This window comes from Equus quagga, chromosome 3 (assembly GCF_021613505.1).
Source record: "Equus quagga isolate Etosha38 chromosome 3, UCLA_HA_Equagga_1.0, whole genome shotgun sequence".
Taxonomy (NCBI): Eukaryota; Metazoa; Chordata; class Mammalia; order Perissodactyla; family Equidae; genus Equus; species Equus quagga.
In genome coordinates this window covers 145,589,730-145,607,717 of record NC_060269.1, presented here as the reverse complement: position 1 = coordinate 145,607,717, position 17,988 = coordinate 145,589,730, and the positions used below count along the sequence as shown (strand labels likewise).

General features: G+C 36.0%; 1 protein-coding gene across 3 annotated transcripts in view; it reads right to left on the bottom strand.

The window, feature by feature from the left end:
* Nucleotides 1-17,988, bottom strand: part of RAB28 (RAB28, member RAS oncogene family) — a 90,008-nt gene that overhangs the window by 39,583 nt on the left and 32,437 nt on the right. Inside the window, exon 6 of one of the 3 annotated variants that reach the window (XR_006888029.1) lies at nt 11,268-11,356. The exons of the other annotated variants lie outside the window; for them this stretch is intronic. The gene's annotated coding sequence lies outside the window, so the exon portion shown is untranslated. The remainder of the gene's footprint in view (nt 1-11,267; nt 11,357-17,988) is intronic. 3 annotated transcript variants of the gene reach the window in all.

Here is a 17,988-nt window from a genome sequence, read left to right as displayed (position 1 = left end):
ACATGTCACTGAAACAGGTGTTCAACCTTTAAAGTTTGCCAAAAGAAAAGTTTTAGACCTTACTTTATAATTGATTACATCACATTACATTATGCATCTGCAGCATAACGTGAAAATATGTCTGAATGTTGGTTGTCAAACACCTCTCACTATGCCTGTGCCATAGTGCTGATTTAAAATGACAGTTCTCTCTCACTGGGCCATTTAAATATAAAAACTTCTTTTGGTTTCTTTGTACACTCTCCAGCTCACTATTTTGTTAAATGGATCTTTATGATAAAATAAGACTTCAACTGGCTTTAAAAGATTGTTACATCTGTTTAAATGTCTTTAAAACTAATATTTAAGCACAATAAGGATTTTTTAGTCCAAACTACCATTGATATGCCAGATGAAAGATTAAAAAATGAGAATACATAGCAACAGTAAACAAAAATAAAGAGAAGGTACCAAGAGTAGAAGAGAAACAGAAAAATTTCTGGAAGATAAAATGAGCTGGCAGAAATAACTCTCTAAGTATGAGACCTAATATAAAAGGTTTCTAGTATAAACCCTGGAATAGGTAAAGTGTATCAATTAGGGAACATCAAAGCAGCAGAACCAATGTGGGTGATAAAGAAGAAGGATTTATTATAGGGCTTAGACCTTACATAGCTGTGGGAGCTGTCAGAGCAGTAGGTGTAAGCTATTGCCTCTGTATCTAGTCTTGATCCTTCTGAAGTCACTATATCCTGACTGCCAGACTGTCAGGAAAGGAACTGGATAAGGAAAAGAGCAAGGACAAATTGGTACCTGTGAAGATGACCTAAAACTAATAAGGACAATTGAAATCCACAAGAACAAACTGGAATCTGTGAGGACAACAGGAATTGGCAATGACAAACTGGAACTCACATCTGTTTCTCACCAGCTCCAAACCTGATGCCAAGGGCAACCTATGGAAGAAGCTTGCACCCTTCACTAAGGAGCTGTACATGCGAGGCAAGTACTCAGAGAAGCTGAAGGGTGAAATCTGGCAGAAGCTGAAGGAACTCCTGGTCCAGGTGCTATCCCACACCTACAAGGTGAACTAGCAAATCAGTGACATGGTATGAGAGCTGCCACAGTACCTGGTACTCAGCTCTGACCCTCAGAGAGTCAAAAAGCATGCCTGCCACTTCACTTTCTCCTTACAAATCTTGTACAAATGTCTCTTGTAACTAATGCTAGCCAGAACAATACAGGGAAGGAAATTTGAGGAACATATTTCCAGTTTAGTCAAGTTGACCTAGTACGATGCCACCACAGAGAGAAACAGGTCAGTGGTCCCCACGTAACCTCAAGCTGCTACAGAAGTATAAAGAGAAAAAGGAAGGACAGCTGTACAGAGTGGTGAAATCCTCTAAATCAGTCCAAGGAAATTCCTTCCTAACTTCTACAATGGACAGGAGGTCTCAGTTACTGACTGTCTATATACACATAGTAGAGCCTGATTGTCAAAATGACACCAATATTCTATGGCCAGGGTGAAATATATTGTAAGCCCTAAAGTTTGTCCCCACATTCAAGGTAAAAACAGCTAGAAAATGCAACAATGACCTTCATCATAAATTTTAAAATCCAGATCAGCTACTAACACTATTCAATTCTATCTCATATTTAAATAGGAATAAGCAAGAGTCTACAGATCTTGAAGAACCAAAAACATGAACTTGAGGCCACAGAGCTGTTGGCCCTCAAGAAATTAGTCAATAAAGAAAATGAAAGACAATGCAAAAAGAAAAAAATGCAAGCATTCCATCCTTCTCATCTCCAGTCTCTTCCCTACTTTGGCAGTGGAGGCTGCTGCAGTGGCGGATGTTGCTCATTTTGCCTTTCATTTTGACATCGTGGTTGAGGCCATGGCTGCAGTAGGACTTGGAGGGCAGTGAGGAAGGCTGGGGCTCATCTGGGATAACAAAATTCTATACCTTGATAAGGATTTACGTTATATAGGTATATGATTTGTCAAAATCAACAAATAGCACACAAGTTCTTTTCATTTCACCGTTAAGTAAATTTTACCACACACACAAAAAAACTGAGCTCTAAGTAATAATATGTATGATGAAGCGTTTAGGTGTAAACCGTGCTGTCTGCAACTTATTTTGAAATGCATCAAAAAGTAGACAAACTACTACACTGATAAAGGAATGGATAGACAGATAGATATGTATGTGAGAAAGCAAACATAGCAGAATGTTCATGGTAAACTCTAGACCAGGAATCAGCAAACTATAGTCTGTGGGCCAAAGCTGGTCTGCTGCCTGTTTTTGTTGCAGCCCATGAGCTAAGAACCAATTTTCCATTTTCAGAAGGTGAAAGATAGATGAAAAGAAGAATCATTCATGAGATGAAATATGACATCCAAATTTCAGTGTCCACAAATAAGGTTTTATTGGACACATCCACACTCATTCATTTACATATTGTCCGTGGCTGTATTTGCACTACAGTGGAACAGTCGAATACAAGCATACTTTGGAGATATGCCAAGTTCAGTTCCACACCAACACAATAAATCAAGTATCACAATAAAGATGAGTCACACAAATTTTTTGGTTTCCCAGTGCATATAAAAGTTATGTTTACACTATATTGTAGTCTATCAAGTGTGCAATAGCATTACGTCTAAAAAAACAATACACATACCTTCATAAAGAAATACTTTATTGAGGCCAGCCCGGTGGCATAGTGGTTAAGTTCCTACGCTCCGCTTTGGTGGCCCGGGATTTGCAGGTTCAGATCCCAGGTGTGGACCTATACACGGGTCATCAAGCTGTGCTATGGCAGTGTCCCACATACAAAATAGAGGAAGATTGGTACAAGATGTTAGCTCAGTAACAATCTTCCTCAAGCAAAAAGAGGAAGATTGACAATGGATGTTAGCTCAGGGCCAGTCTTCCTCACAAAGAAAACCACAAAAAACAAAAAACACATTTATAGCTAAAAAATGCAAATGCTGTTAGAAAAATGGCACCACTAGACTTGCCCAACCAGGGTTGCCACCAATTAATTTGTAAAAAACACAGTATCTGCAAAGCATGATAACACAAGATATACCTGTAGTTAGAACACATACTGTATGGACAGCAAAGTGTAAAATATTTACTATCTGGCTCTTTTCAGAAAAACTTTGCTGACCCCTGCTCTAGACAGTGACTATACAGATGTTTACTGTAAAATTCTTTCAACTTTTCTCTATGTTTGAAATTTTATCTAACAGAATGTTAAAAAAAATCAGCAATAATCAAAAACTGATTCTACAGTGTCCCATTGGGAGGAGAGGGGAGTCTATCAGTTCTTAGTGCTGCAGGCAGCTTTTCTAAAACCTACCTGGAAGAGTTATGTGCTTGGAGTTGCAAAAGGTGAGAAAACTAGAACCAAGACTTGGTCTGAAAGAAATGCTCTATGTATTAAAAACAGGCCTAGAAACATTCTACCTATCGGCAAATGAAAGTGTCAAGGAAGCTTGACATCATATGAAGCTTTAGGTCAAAGAAAGAAAAGTAAAAAAACAGCCATGAGAAATCAAAACATCAAGCCTTCCCCTATTCTCACTCTCAGATGAAGACTGGTATGTTTCCCAGGGCTCCATAACAAAGTACCACAAACTGGGTGGCTTAAAACAGCAGACATTTGTTCTCTCACAGTTCTGGAGGCCGGAAGTCAGAAATCAAAGTTTCGGCAGGGCCATGTTCCTTCTGAAGCCTCTTGGGAAGAATCCTTCCTGACTCTCCCTAGCTTCTTGTGGTTACTGGCAAACCTTGATATTCCTTGACTCGTAGCACTCCAGTCTCTGCTTCCATCTTCAGATGGTTTTCTTCCTGCCAGTCCTCCTCTTTTTCGCTGAGGAAGCCTGGCCCTGAGCTAACATCTGTGCCCATCTTCCTCTCCTTTATATGTGGGACGCCTACCACAGCATGGCGTGCCAAGCGGTGCCATGTCCACACCCAGGATCCGAACCGGTGAACCCCAGGCCGCCGAGAAGCGGAATGTGCCAACTTAACCGCTGCCCCACTGGGCCGGCCCTAAATTTCTCTCTCCTTATAAGGATACCAGTCACTGGATTTACAGTCAACCCTAATCAAGTATGACTCATCTGCAAAGACCCTATTTCCAAATAAGGTCACACTCACAGGTACTGAAGTTTGGAATTTCAACATATCTTTTAGGGGGAAACAATTCAACAAAGAGCAGACTGTGCTTCCTATTTCACTGAGAAACTGGAAACAGTCAAGAGACCTTGTGCATGTCACCAGAGCTATACATCAAACATAGTATAGGCAGTGACCTATACTCCTGATACCATGAATCAATAAATGCTCCACGCTCCTACCTAAAGCCAAACCATTTACTTGTACACTAAATCCTATCCTCTCTCAACTACTTAATGACATCATTCCAGCAATTCTAACATCTCTCTCCTACATCATCAATTTTACTCTGTCTACTATTTCATTTCTATTGGCATATTTCTCCCATCTTAAAAAAACAATTTTAAAACTCTTGACCCCACTCCCTCCCTGTTCCATTTCTCTGCTTTTTTTACAGCAAGTTCCTCAGAAGAATCATCTATACTTATTAATTCTAACCTGGCTTTTGTCCTCATCATTTCACCAAAATTGATCTTATAAAGATAAACAATGAATTGTTGCTAAATCCATTAGTCAATTATTGATCCTCTTCTTACTTACCTATCAGCAGCACTTGACAGTTGATTCCTCCCTCCTTGAAACATTCTCTTCACCTAGCTTCCAGAATATCATACTCAATACCAAACCAGACAAGTAAAATTCTTTGAAATGTTCTAGAGGTACAGTGAGAGATAGTACTTTTAAGGCATTCTTTGAAATTACATCAATTTCATCAAGAATATCAGCAAGGTTACAGGATACAAGTTACTATACAAAAGTCAATGACTTTCCTATCTACCAGCGACAAACAAGTGAAATTTGAAATTAAAAACATAATACTATTTACATTAGAGACCCTCAAAAGTGAAATATTTAGGTATAAATCTAACAAAATATGTACAAGATCTATATCTTGTAGAGGAAATATACATGTAAAGGAAAAATACAAAACTCTGGAAACAAAATCACAGAAGAACTAAATAAATGAGAGAGATTCCATGTTCGTGGGTAGGAAGGCTCAAGATGTCAGTTCTATCCAACTTGCTCTACAGATTCAATATAATCCCAATCAAAATCCCAACCAGTTATTTTTCAGGTAGTGACAAATTCATTCTAAAGTTTACATGGAGAAGCAAAAGATCCAGAATAGCCAAAACAATACTGAAGGAGAAGAAAGTCAGAGAACTGACACTACTCAACTTCAAGACTTACTAAAAAGCTCCAGTAAGCAAAATGGTATGCAAAAGAATAAACAAATAGATCAATGGGGAGCTGGCCCTGTGGCTGAGTGGTTAAGTTCACACACTCTGCCTTGGCAGCCCGGGGTGTCCTGGTTTGGATCCTGGGCACGGACACCACTCGTCAGGCCATGCTGAGGCAGCATCCCACCGAGCACAACCAGAGGCACTCACAACTAGAATATACAACTATGTACTTGGGGGCTTTGGGGAGAAGAAGAAGAAGAAGAAGAAGAAAAGATTGGCAACAGTTGTTAGCTCAGATGCCAATTAAAAAAAAAAAAAGATCAATGGAACAGAATAGACAGATCAGAAATAGAGCCATATAAATATAGTCAAGTGATCTTTGACAAAGAAGCAAAGACAATACAATGGAGCAAAGACAGTCTTTTCAACAAATGGTGCTAGAATAACTGGACATCTACATGCAAAAAATGAATCTAGACACAGACCTTACACCGTTTACAAAAGTTAACTCAAAATAGATCATAGACCTACATGTAAATACAAAACTATAAAACTCCTAGAAGATAACACAGGAGAAAACCTAGATGACCCTGGGTATGGTAATACCTTTTTAGATACAACACAAAGGCACAATCCATGAAAGAAAAAATTGATAAGCTGGACTTCATTAAAATTAAAAACTTCTGCTCTGGGAAAGGCAGTATCAAGAGAATAACATAAGCCCCAGACTAACAGAAAATATTTGCAAAAGACACATCTGATAAAGTACCGTTATCATCCAAAATATACAAAGAACTCTTAAAAATCAACAATGAAAAAACAAACAGCTCAATTAAAAACTGGGCCAAAGGCCTTAGCAGACACCTCATCAAAGAAGATATACAGATGGCAAATAGCATATGAAAAGATGTTCCACATCATATGTCATCAGGGGAATGGAAATTAAAACAACAATGATATACCACCATAACCTACTAGAATGGTCAAAATCCAGAACACTGACAACACCAAATGCTAGCAAGGATGTAGAGTACCAAGAACTCTCATACACTGCTGGCAGGACTGCAAAATGGTACCGTCACTTTGGAAGACAGTTTGGCAGTTTCTTAAAAAACTAAAAACATAGTTACCATGTGATCCAGCAATTATGCCCCGTGGTAATTACGTAAATGAACTGAAAACTTATGTCCACACAAAAACCCGCACAGTGATGTTTACAGCAGCTTTAATTATAACTGCCAAAATTTAGAGGTAACCAAGATGTCCTTCAGTAGGTAAATGGATAAATTGTGCTAAAAAGAAATGAACTATCAAGTCATAAAAAGACATGGATGAGTTTTAAATGCATATTACTAGGTGAAAGAAGACGATCTGAGAAAACCACATACTATATGATTCAAACAATACGATATTCTGGAACAGGCAAAACTGTGGAGACAGTAAAAAGATCAGCGGTTGGCTGGGGTTGAGGAGGAAGGGATGAATAGGCAGAGCACAGAGCATTTTCAGGGCAATGGAAATACTCTGTATGATATCATAATGATGGATACATGTCATTATATGTTTGTTCAAACCTACAGGATGTATAACACCAAGAGTGAATCATAATGTAAACTATGAACTCTGGGTGTTTATGATGTATCACTGTAGGTTCATCAATTATAAAAAATGTACCACTCTGGTGGGGTGTTAATAACGGAGGGAGTAGGCTATGCATGTGTGGGATTAGGGGGTACATGGAAAATCTCTGTACCTTCCCCTCAATTTTGCTGTGAACCTTAAACTTCTCTAAAAAAACCAGTCTTAATTAATAAAGTCTTAAAGAATATCAATTGATTCTGGAATTAAGCACCCTTGGATGTTAATAAAATTAACACTGAATCCGATATAAAATTATGTCAACAAATGTTGTTTCCCTGAAATCCGTCACAGTAATTTAATACAGATAATTCTATTTCAAAAACTCCAATATTAGCAAATTCCATCTCCAGCATCATGAAAAGCACTCAAGATCCTACATTAAAGCTGTGTGTGTGTGTACCCACACTACAGAGCAGTAGGAATTCTTAGAGAAAGCCAAGTTTGGTCCAAATACATTTTTTCAAGATCTTGATGAACTTTGCATTATAGGAGAATTAACAGAAATGTTTAACCTCTGGCAAAGATCTTGATTTTAACAGGTCATGGCAGTTTTTTGGGGTTTGGTTTTTCTAATTTAACACATGTATACAGAGTTCTGTGGAAAGAAAAATCAGACAGTACAGTAGTCACACTCTGGAGCTGCAGCAATTCTAAACAATACACAGTGATTATCCTCACAGGATTACCACTTTGAGGTACTACTCTTCCCTTCTATTTGCTCTCAGTATCTGCTTGTTAATTATAGCAGTGAAATATAAAAGAAAAAAATTACAGCTTAAGTTAAAGGAAATATTTGATTTAAAATGTCACATTGATAACTTTAACTTATGTTTTATGACTATCATATTACTATTAAATTTATTATCTCTGAAGTATTAAACTTGAAATAATGTTCAAAATAAAGAGGGCAAAAATTTACCTGATTGCTTAATTTCAATCTGGAGAACCTCTCTTTGACATTCCCATCTTTTAAAAAAATTCCTGTGAGATTTTCATAAAGATTCAATGCAAAAGCCTTACTGGGGAAGAGGGAGCAGAGAATTCATCCTTTTCTTAGCCTCAGGTTATCACCTAGTCTCATCCTATCTGATAGGATTCCTGCACAAATGAGGATGCAACCTTGGAAAAGGATCTCTGAGAAGGGAACATGAATGGAGACCATGCTACAATGAGAATCATGAGGAAAGAGATTAAATGCTTTCATAAGCCCCAAATGATGCTTCATCCATATCTATGACTTTGACTTTTATTCCATAATCTTCACATGGTACTGATCCGTTACCATGATCCCCATTTAATACCCCAACTTCCCCTTCCGGCCATAAACTGGCTGCTGTCCATTTTTAATCCTGTAAACCTAATCTTCCTCATAATTTTATGGCTACATCTAGAAAACTATCAGGTCTTTAAGGGTAGGGACCATGTCTTACTCTTTTTGTATTCCCAATATTTAGCATGATTCCTAGACAAAACAGGCCCTCAATGGATGTTTGCTAAATAAACATAATACCTTACTTGCACTGATGAGATTACAGCCAAGTATTGTTTAACTACTGGGGTATATTCTGAGAAATGCATTGTTAAGCAATATCATCATTGTGCGAACGTCATAGAGTGTACTTACACATACCTAGATGGTACAGCCTACTACACGCTTAGGCCATATAATACTAATCTTATGGCATCACCGTTATATGCAGTCCACTGTTGACTGAAATGTCGTTATGCAGTGCATGGCTGTATACACATATTACTCAACAGTATTAATCAAAACATTTGGTTGGCCTTTAAAATACTTTAGTATTAGTTTTAGTCTTGGTAACCTTTACTTTCTAGATTATAGCTAATGAGAATATTTTCACCCTATGGGTACAATACACACTTTAGAGGTTTGTATTTTCAAGACCAGTCTCTAAAAGAAAAATGTCAGTTTGTGTGTTTTTTTAATCATCATTAACATCATCCTTCTCCTCCTTGCTTTGCATGAAATCAAGATATATGTGGTGTAAGAAAATGGCTCAGTCCCCTGATCCAAATGATCAGAATTCCCCATAGATCTGATTCCGAAACGAACTGATCTATTATTGAATTTTTCTAACTATTTCTAATTTTTGAAACTCTCTTCATAACAGCTAACCCAAAACACTGGAAAGTATAATCTATATTTTATTTGACATGCAAATTTGAAGATACAAAACACTTTGAAGATATAAAATATTTAAAGACATAAAACCTTCTTAAAAGACTACTGTTCCAGCTATGACAGAATAACTGGGACAAGATTTTCCTCCTGCCATAAAAAACTAGAGAACTGGATAAAACATATAAAGCCAACACTGAACATCAGTCAGGGTAATCCCTGAGACATGACAAACAAATAAGGGGAGCTTTATAATCACTCTGACTTTCTAACAGGGGTATTTTCTTTTTTTTCTCCCCAAAGATTGGCACCTGAGCTAACATCTGATGCCAATCTTCTTTTTTTATTTTCTTCTTCTTCTCCCCAAAGCTCCCCAGTACATAGTTGTATATTCTAGCCGTAAGTCCTTCTGGTTGTGCTACGTGGGACACTGCCTCAGCATGTATTGAAGAGCAGTGCCATGTCTGCACCCAGGATTCTAACTTGCGAAACCCTGGGCAGCCAAAGCAGAGAGCATGAACTTAACCACGCAGCCACAGGTCCAGCCCCTGGAGGTATTTTCCAAATCATACTAAGGAGAGAGAGAACACAAGGAGAGCATGATCAGCTTGTTGACTAGAGAAAACTGAGATCTCAGTTCAAATAAGCTAAAGCATCTGGGATTCTGTAAAGCACCATACTGGAAAGAAGATATCTACAAAGAAAAAGGTTCAGAAATTTTTATAAGAGCCTCCTTGAGCCTGTTCTTGACTGCTAAGCAAAAGTCCTTGTAGCTGGGCAAAGAAGAACCAGAAAGCTACAACCAGAAAAATTCCCAGAATGCAAGCAGACCTGGAAGATAGTTCAACTTCCAAGCAACTAAAGAGGAAGGAACTTGCTGAATACCCAGGGCATTCAACGGAGAACACAAAAGGGTAACTACCTGGACCAGCTCCTGGTTACCTAGTGGTTAGGTTCAGCACTCTCTGCTTCGGCGGCCTGGGTTTGGTTCCCAGGCATGAACCTACATAGCTCTATTAGCAGCCACGCTGTGCTGGTGGCCCACATACTAAAAAATAGAAAATTGGCACAGATGTTAGGTCAGGGTGAATCTTCCTCAGCAAAAATTAAAAATAAAAAAAGGAAGTAACTACCTTAGGAATGGGGCTAAACTAGCCATAGAGTATAGGCACTCTCACAAAGCTTAAAAACTATCAAGCTACAAATAATTTAAGTGCCTACCAAAGTACAAAAGATGAGAACAAAGTACAGCATTCAAGAATGTAAAATGTCCAAAGCCCAATAAAATAGTATTAGACATATGAAGAAACAACAAAATATGAGCAACAACCAGGATGAAAATCAGAGAAAGAGAGCCAGAAATGACAAAAGTCATGGAATTAATCAACAAGCACTTTTTAAATGAAAAACTCACTAGAGGAGACTCAACAGCAGATTCAAGCAGGCAGAAGAAATAAGCAATGAACTTGAAGATAGGTCAACTGAGATTACCCATAACCAAACTGGAACAGCAGGAAAAACCAAAAGATTGTCTCAATAGATACAGAAAAAGCATTTGACAAAATCCAACACTCTTGATTTTGTCTTGTCATGATAAAAACATGACAAGAGTACCTGCTCTCATCATTTCTGTTCAATGGAAGTTCTCCCTGGGGCAACTAGGCAAGAAAATGAGTTAAAATAAAATGAAAAATAAATAAAATTGGAAAGGAAGAAGTAAAATTATCTCTACTTACAGATGACATGATCTCACATATTGAAAATCATAAAGAATTCACACAAGAAAAACTAGAGCTAATAAATTAGTTCAGCAAGGTTGTAGAATATAATATCAATATACAAAAATCATTTGCATTTTTATACACTAGCAATAAACAATCAGAAAATGAAATTAAAAAACACTTTCATCTATAATAGTACAATAGCATTAAAAAGAATAAGATATTTAGGAATAAGTTTAACAAAAGAACTGTGAATTTCATTCTCTGAAAGCCACAAACCATTGTTGAAAGAAATCAAGGAAAAACTACATAAATGGAAAGATTTTCCATGTTCATGGATTGAAGACAATATTGTTAAGATAGCAATACTCCCCAAATTGATGTACATGTTCAACACAATACCTACCAAATTCCCAGCTGACTTCTTTGCAGAAAATGACAGGCTGATCCTAAAATTCATATGAAAATGCAGGTACACAGAATAGTCAAAATGATCTTGAAAAAGAAGAACAAAGTAGAGAAATCACACTTCCTGATTTCAAAACTTACTACAAAACTACATTAATAACACAGGGGGGTACATACATAAGGATAGACATACAGATCAATGAAATAAAAGTGAGAATCCAGAAATAAACCCATACATCTCCTGTCAATTGATTTTTGACAAGAATGCCAAGAACCATTCAATGGGAAAAGAAGAATGTTTTCAATAAATTGTGCTGGGTCAAGATATCCACATGGAAAAGAATGAATTTGGACTTCTAGTCACACCATATAAAAAATTTACTCGAAATGGATGGAAGACCTAAACTTAAGAGCTAAAACCATAAAACTCTTTAAAAGAAAACAAAGGTATAAATCTTGATAACTTTGGATAAGGCAACAGTTTCTTAGCTATAATACCTAAAGGATAAGCAACCAAAGAAAAAACAGATAAATTGGATTTCATCAAAATAAAAACTTTTGTGTATCACATGACACTACCAAGTAAATGAAAAGGTAACCTGCAGAATCAAAGAAAATATTTACAAATCATATCTGGTAAACATATAATATGCTATAAAGAAAACTTACAACTCAACAATAAACCCAATTTAAAAATGGGCAACACACATTCCTCCAACAAGAAGATATAGAAATATACATGAAGTACATGAAACATACTCAACATCATTGTTAGGGACATGCAAATCAAAACTACAATAAGATATCATTCCACACACACTAGGATGGCTATAATAATTTTTTTTTAAGTAAAATAACAAGTGCTGGTGAAGACGTGGAAAAATTGCAGCCCTCATACACTGCTGCTAGAAACGTAAAATGGTGCAGCTGTTATGAAAAACTGCTTGGCAGTTCTTCAAAAAGTCAGAGTTACCATATGATCCAGCAACTCCATTCCTAGGTATCTTCCTAAGAGAAATAAAAACCTGTGTCCACACAAAAACTTGTACACAAATGTTCATAACAGCATTACTTATAATAGTCATAAATTGGGAGACAGCCCACTGTCCATCAACTAATGAATGGATAAACAAAATGTGGTAACGTATATCCATTCAATGGAATATTATTCAGCCATAAAAAAAAGAAATGAAGTACTGATACACATTATAATGTGGGTGAACACTGAAAACATTATATAAGTCAAAGAAGCCAGACACAAAAGGCCACGTATTTCATGATTCCATTTACATAAAATGTCAGAATAAGCTGTAAGGAGAGCTTTTTGCTAAAAACATAGCTATTATTTATGTGTCCAACAGATTCTTGGATAGTTCAGTTCTACCTCATCATCTTCCAAAAATGATTTAAAGTTGATAGTTCTATATGCCATGATATTTATTAAATTTGAGAAAAGTCCATGAAAAAGCATTAATTCAAAAAGAGGTAAAATAATCAAGCTTTTGGAATGAAACCTACCATATTCAGTAAAAAAAGAGAGTTCACTTGAATGCTAGATATGCTTCTAAAATTCCTATGTAATACTGTATTTCTGTAAATCAACTCACTTTCACCCCTCCTTTGGCTTCCATTGTAATTTTAGAAGCATTGGAACAGAAAAAAAAGAGTGAGGGCACCATTTACTTTTAAGCATTCTTCCTTAATTTGTATAGTATGTGCATTTGAGTCTCCTAATACCAAAAAAATACATTATTTAAATAATCTGACTAATCACACACAATAATCCTCCTTATATACTAAATTTTTAAAAGTAGTCTACAAATATAATTCCCACTGATTTTTATGTTTTCTAAAGAGTTCTAATTTTGGTTTCCTCATTAGTAAACAAAACAATAAAATTAAAAGATTTTTATTTTTTCCCTAGTTTCCACTTCCGTGAATCTGAGATTTACATACTTCTAACATACTAAACCATAATGGCTCTGTTATGGGCTGAATTGTCACCCTGCCCCCTCATATTCATATGTTGAAGTTCTAATCCACTAGTCCCTCAGAATGTGACTATGTTTAGAGATAACGGTCTTTAAAAGAAATAATTTAGGTAAAATTGAGGTCATATAGATGAGCTCTAATCCAATATGACTGGTGTCTTTATAAAAGGAGATTAGGACAAAGTCATGAATGGAGGAAAGCCCATTTGAAGACAAAGAGAGAAGACAGCCATCTACAAGCCAGTGAGAGATCTCAAAATGAAACCAACTCTGCCAGCACCTTGATCTTGGACTTCTAGTCTCTAGAACCGTGAGGAAATAAATTTGCTGTCTAAACCACCCAGTCTGAGGTGCTTTGTTATGGCAGCCCTGACAAACTAATACAGGCTCTAATATTTTTCAGTTATTTTGATTCTCTAACCTGTAAGGAGCAATGGAAACAACCATCAAAATACAGAAATGAAACTCAGATTTCAAGAAACTCTAAAATGAGTTCTTTGGAGACATAAATGTATAAAAGGGCTCTGGGCTTCCTTTCCAATAAGTTGAATCACTTTGGGTGCAGTGGGACTTTAGGAATATTAAATTCCACACTCCTAAAGCAAGAGTTAACTTCCTACTAGCTTTTGGTGTTATGGTATATGTATACATATGTTTGCTGGGGTTTTTTTTAACTGCAAAAGGGCCAACATTAAATTCCAAATGGAGAGCTATCCTTGAATTGGCTCAAGACTTACTGGTAACAAGATGGAAAGAAGTGGAAGTACTTTGGAGGAAAATAGCTGGGTTCAAATCTTAGCTCCATCTCCTACTAGCTATTTCATGTGAGGCAAGTTAATCTCTGAGGCTCAGTCTTATAGGAGAGATCACTTAGCACAATGCCTGGCACATAACAGATGCTTTACAAAAGGGGACATCATTTCATCATCATATTTAAACAACTTAGCACTGGCCCAAAAGGACTAGCAAGCTACCTACCTAACCACTACTACAAAAAAAAAAAAAAAAATAGCACCAATGTGCCCAAGTGCAATCTAATGTTTACTATAAATAATAAAGCCCAAATAAAATAAAAATTAGCACAATAGCTTATGCCACGTTTAAAAAATAGTAAATACCTGCAGAGACTCTATTTAATGAATCAAATACTTAAGAAGGATTCAAGATTTCTGTCAACTTCTCACTAAACACATTTTATCTTAAAATGTTACATTTTGCCTGAAATTCAGTCCTACCATTTATACATCCAAACACTACTAATTTTGCAAAGACTCTGAGTTCCACATTCCACTTAATCCTTAGCTGACAATTTCCCCCCCTTTCATACAATAATACTAAATTACGTTTCTTTCTTTTATATCTTTTGTCCCTTATGTTAATCTTACTTCCACAATAAGATTTTAAGTTTCCTGAAGGCAGGAGTCATGATATATGTGCCTAGGAAGCAGCCATGTGCTCTCAGAAACAATTTATTACTTTTTGGATTGACTGTGTTAAATAGTTATAAATTGGCTATTGCCTTTCTATGCTGATTAATTTAAAGGCATTTCAAATTAGAGAGAACTCAGAATGCCTTTAATATAACAGATATACAGAATCACACACAGATTTAAAAGTGTCCTAAACAATGACCTAATTTAGCCTAATTAATGACCCAATTAATTCTTTTAAAGTAATTATTAGATAAAATACAGACAATAACATTTTTTCATTTTTTTCTTATTTTTTTCCATTGTTGGCAATATATCTCTTTTACAGTCTACAGCGGTTAATCCCTACCATTCCCTGAATGATAATGAGAATATATTTTCACAGTAGCAACTGGTGACACTTCAATAAATCAATGTGCTACAGTGATACCTAAATAAAAGGTTATTTCACTATAATGATGCTTCCAGGCTTCCCTCAAGTCAGGTGGTTACTTGCAGTTAATGATCTGTGACATACCACACAAGTAGTCCTAAAAAGACTTATTATCCACTGCATGTGCAACAATATTTGCTTTATGGATGGCTAAATGAATGAAGACATTCAATGTAACTGTAAAAGTAAAATCAAAAGAAAACTTACAAGTAACATGTTTTCTTTAAGTAAAAGGGCTGTGACCATTTTCCATTAATACTTAACCTTTTACTGGAGCAGTGCAACCACATATAATGCTCAAATCCATAAAGCCCAAGAGCTGTTCTGGGTTAATGCTAATTAACTGCCCCCAATCAAAAGAGCAGTAACTTTAGAAAAATGTGAGATCATCAGCCTCTATTGTTGACATCAAAGTCACATCACAAAGTTTAATGAACAATAAGAAAAAAAGACAAATATGCTTTATACATAAACTGAGAACAGGTCTTTTAATCGAATTTATATATAAATATATAACATAAACATGCCAAGAAAAGAATTATTATTATGCTACACACAAAATCTGCTAATCTGAAACAATACTCTATCTTTCCTAGCTGCCAAACTTTGTAAGCATTCACATGTTTACCATTTATAATTTTATTTCGTTTACTAGACTCAGCTTTTGTCCACCATGTGTCCACTGTGGATTAACTATTCCCTTAGGTACAATTAAGGCCTTTCCATTTGTTGTAAGAAGAGCTAAGTATGAAGGACACAGCCAGAAATAACATTTATACCTCAACCAAAAACAGAAGCACATTCAAACTCAAACAATGGTTTATGCAGCATCTTTTTTTTTATTAGACACATGTCTACATAGCAAAATAAACTTGAGATAAAAATTCATGGCAACTGTACACCAGCTTTCACCATTTAGATTGGATATCAAAATTATATCACCTCCACCAACTGAAATTATTTTTCAGAAAAATACACTTCTAAACTACAAGTGAAGTGAAAGTTGGCTTCCAAACATTAATTATAGCCAAAATTTTATTCATCATTATTTCAGAGACATTTCACACAATTTTTACTGGTTTTTATTTTTAAATCCTTAAATTAAAAAATATATATATACACTTAGCAATACTTCCTCCCTTACCCAGGATTTGAAGAGATGGTGGAAAACACAATAGTAACAACTAATGCACAGAGAACTTATTATATACTAGGCATGGTTCTAGCTTTATATATAATTGTTATAACAACCTCCCTATAAGGTAGATGCTATTATTATTCCCCTCATAACAGATGAGAAAACTGAGGTACAAAGATGTTAAGTACCTTATCATGGTCACACAATTAATAAGTGAGACCATATCTGAACCTAAGTGGTCTTAGAAGTCTGTGCCTTTAACCACTACTCTATACTTTTTCTCTATATTAAAGTGCTAGAACACACTATAAAATAAATATCCATAGGGGAAAATACAATTTGTCATCTTTTTAAAATTAAAATTTTGAATGAAAATTAACAGATTAATTAGAGCTAAGAGTTCAGTTTTCAAAAGAACTATGTGTGTAATGTTAAAGGCTTTTTACTTGATCTTATGTGGTAGTAACTTATAAGCACCAAGTGAGGCTGTTATTATTAAACACCTCTTCCAGATGAAAAACCTAGGCTCAGAGTTTTACAAAACCTCAAAAAAAAAACCAGTATAATTTTCACTTTACACCTCAAAAGATCCATAGTTCTATCTTTTACTGAAGCAGAAAACTAACGATTTTCTAGTCATTCATAACAAGCATTTATTGAGCACTCTCTGTGTGCCGCGGACGAGCTAGATACTAGAGGGACAGCAGTGAACAAGGCAGACAATCTCTGCCTTTGTGGAGCTTTAATTACAGAACCCCTGTGTAACTCCAAAGACAACAAAAAAACTTTGCTCCAAAAAAGGTGACTTTTTCAGAAGAATTATACAGTTTAAAAAGCAAAAAATAGTTAATAATTATTAAAATCAAATTAGAAACCCTCTAGTATTCTGTCCTAGTCCTTTTCTATTTGTTCATTTCCCTCAACCCCCTATAAGGAGTTAGGAATTGGCAAAGTTCTCACAGACTCCTCATGTTGTACCTTTTCACTTAATCAGAATCAATGCAATAAACTAAAGAGTAAGGAATGGAGAGGACTCATTCAAAACCATATCTAAAAACAGAACAAGTTCAAAAAATTTAAAAAGACACGCAGTTTATATCACCAGTTATTAGCAAACTCCCCTTTTATGTCTGTCTCTCTCTTCCTTGTGAATATAAAACATATCTCCCATCCTTTAAAAATAACACTAAAAGAGTTCTGACCCACAATCCCTCCAGCTGCTAACCCATTTATTGACTCTCTTGTACAGTGGCATTACATATACATGTTGCCTCTCTTCATTGTCCACATTTCATTTCTTTCCCTTGTCTCTTGAACTCACTCTACTCAGCTTTCATCCCTACCACTCCAATGAACCTGCTTGCCAAGGTCACACCAACCACCGATACACTGCTTAATCTGATAACCATTCTCAGTCCTCATCTGTTGATTACTCCCTTCTCCTTAAAACATCTTTACAGTTGGCTTCCAGGGCACTTCACTCTCGTGATTTTCCTCTTACTTCCACTGGCCACATTTCAATTCCTTTGCTAATCTCTCTTCACTTACCCAAACTTTAAAACATGGCTCTAACCCAAGGATTAATCTTTAGACCACTTCTCTTTTTATAGCCACTTCTATGTAAAGTTCACCCAGTCTCAAGGATTTAAATATCACCAACATGCTACTGACTCCCAGGTTTTTATCTCTAGACCTCATCTTGCCCTTGAACTCTATATTCATATTTC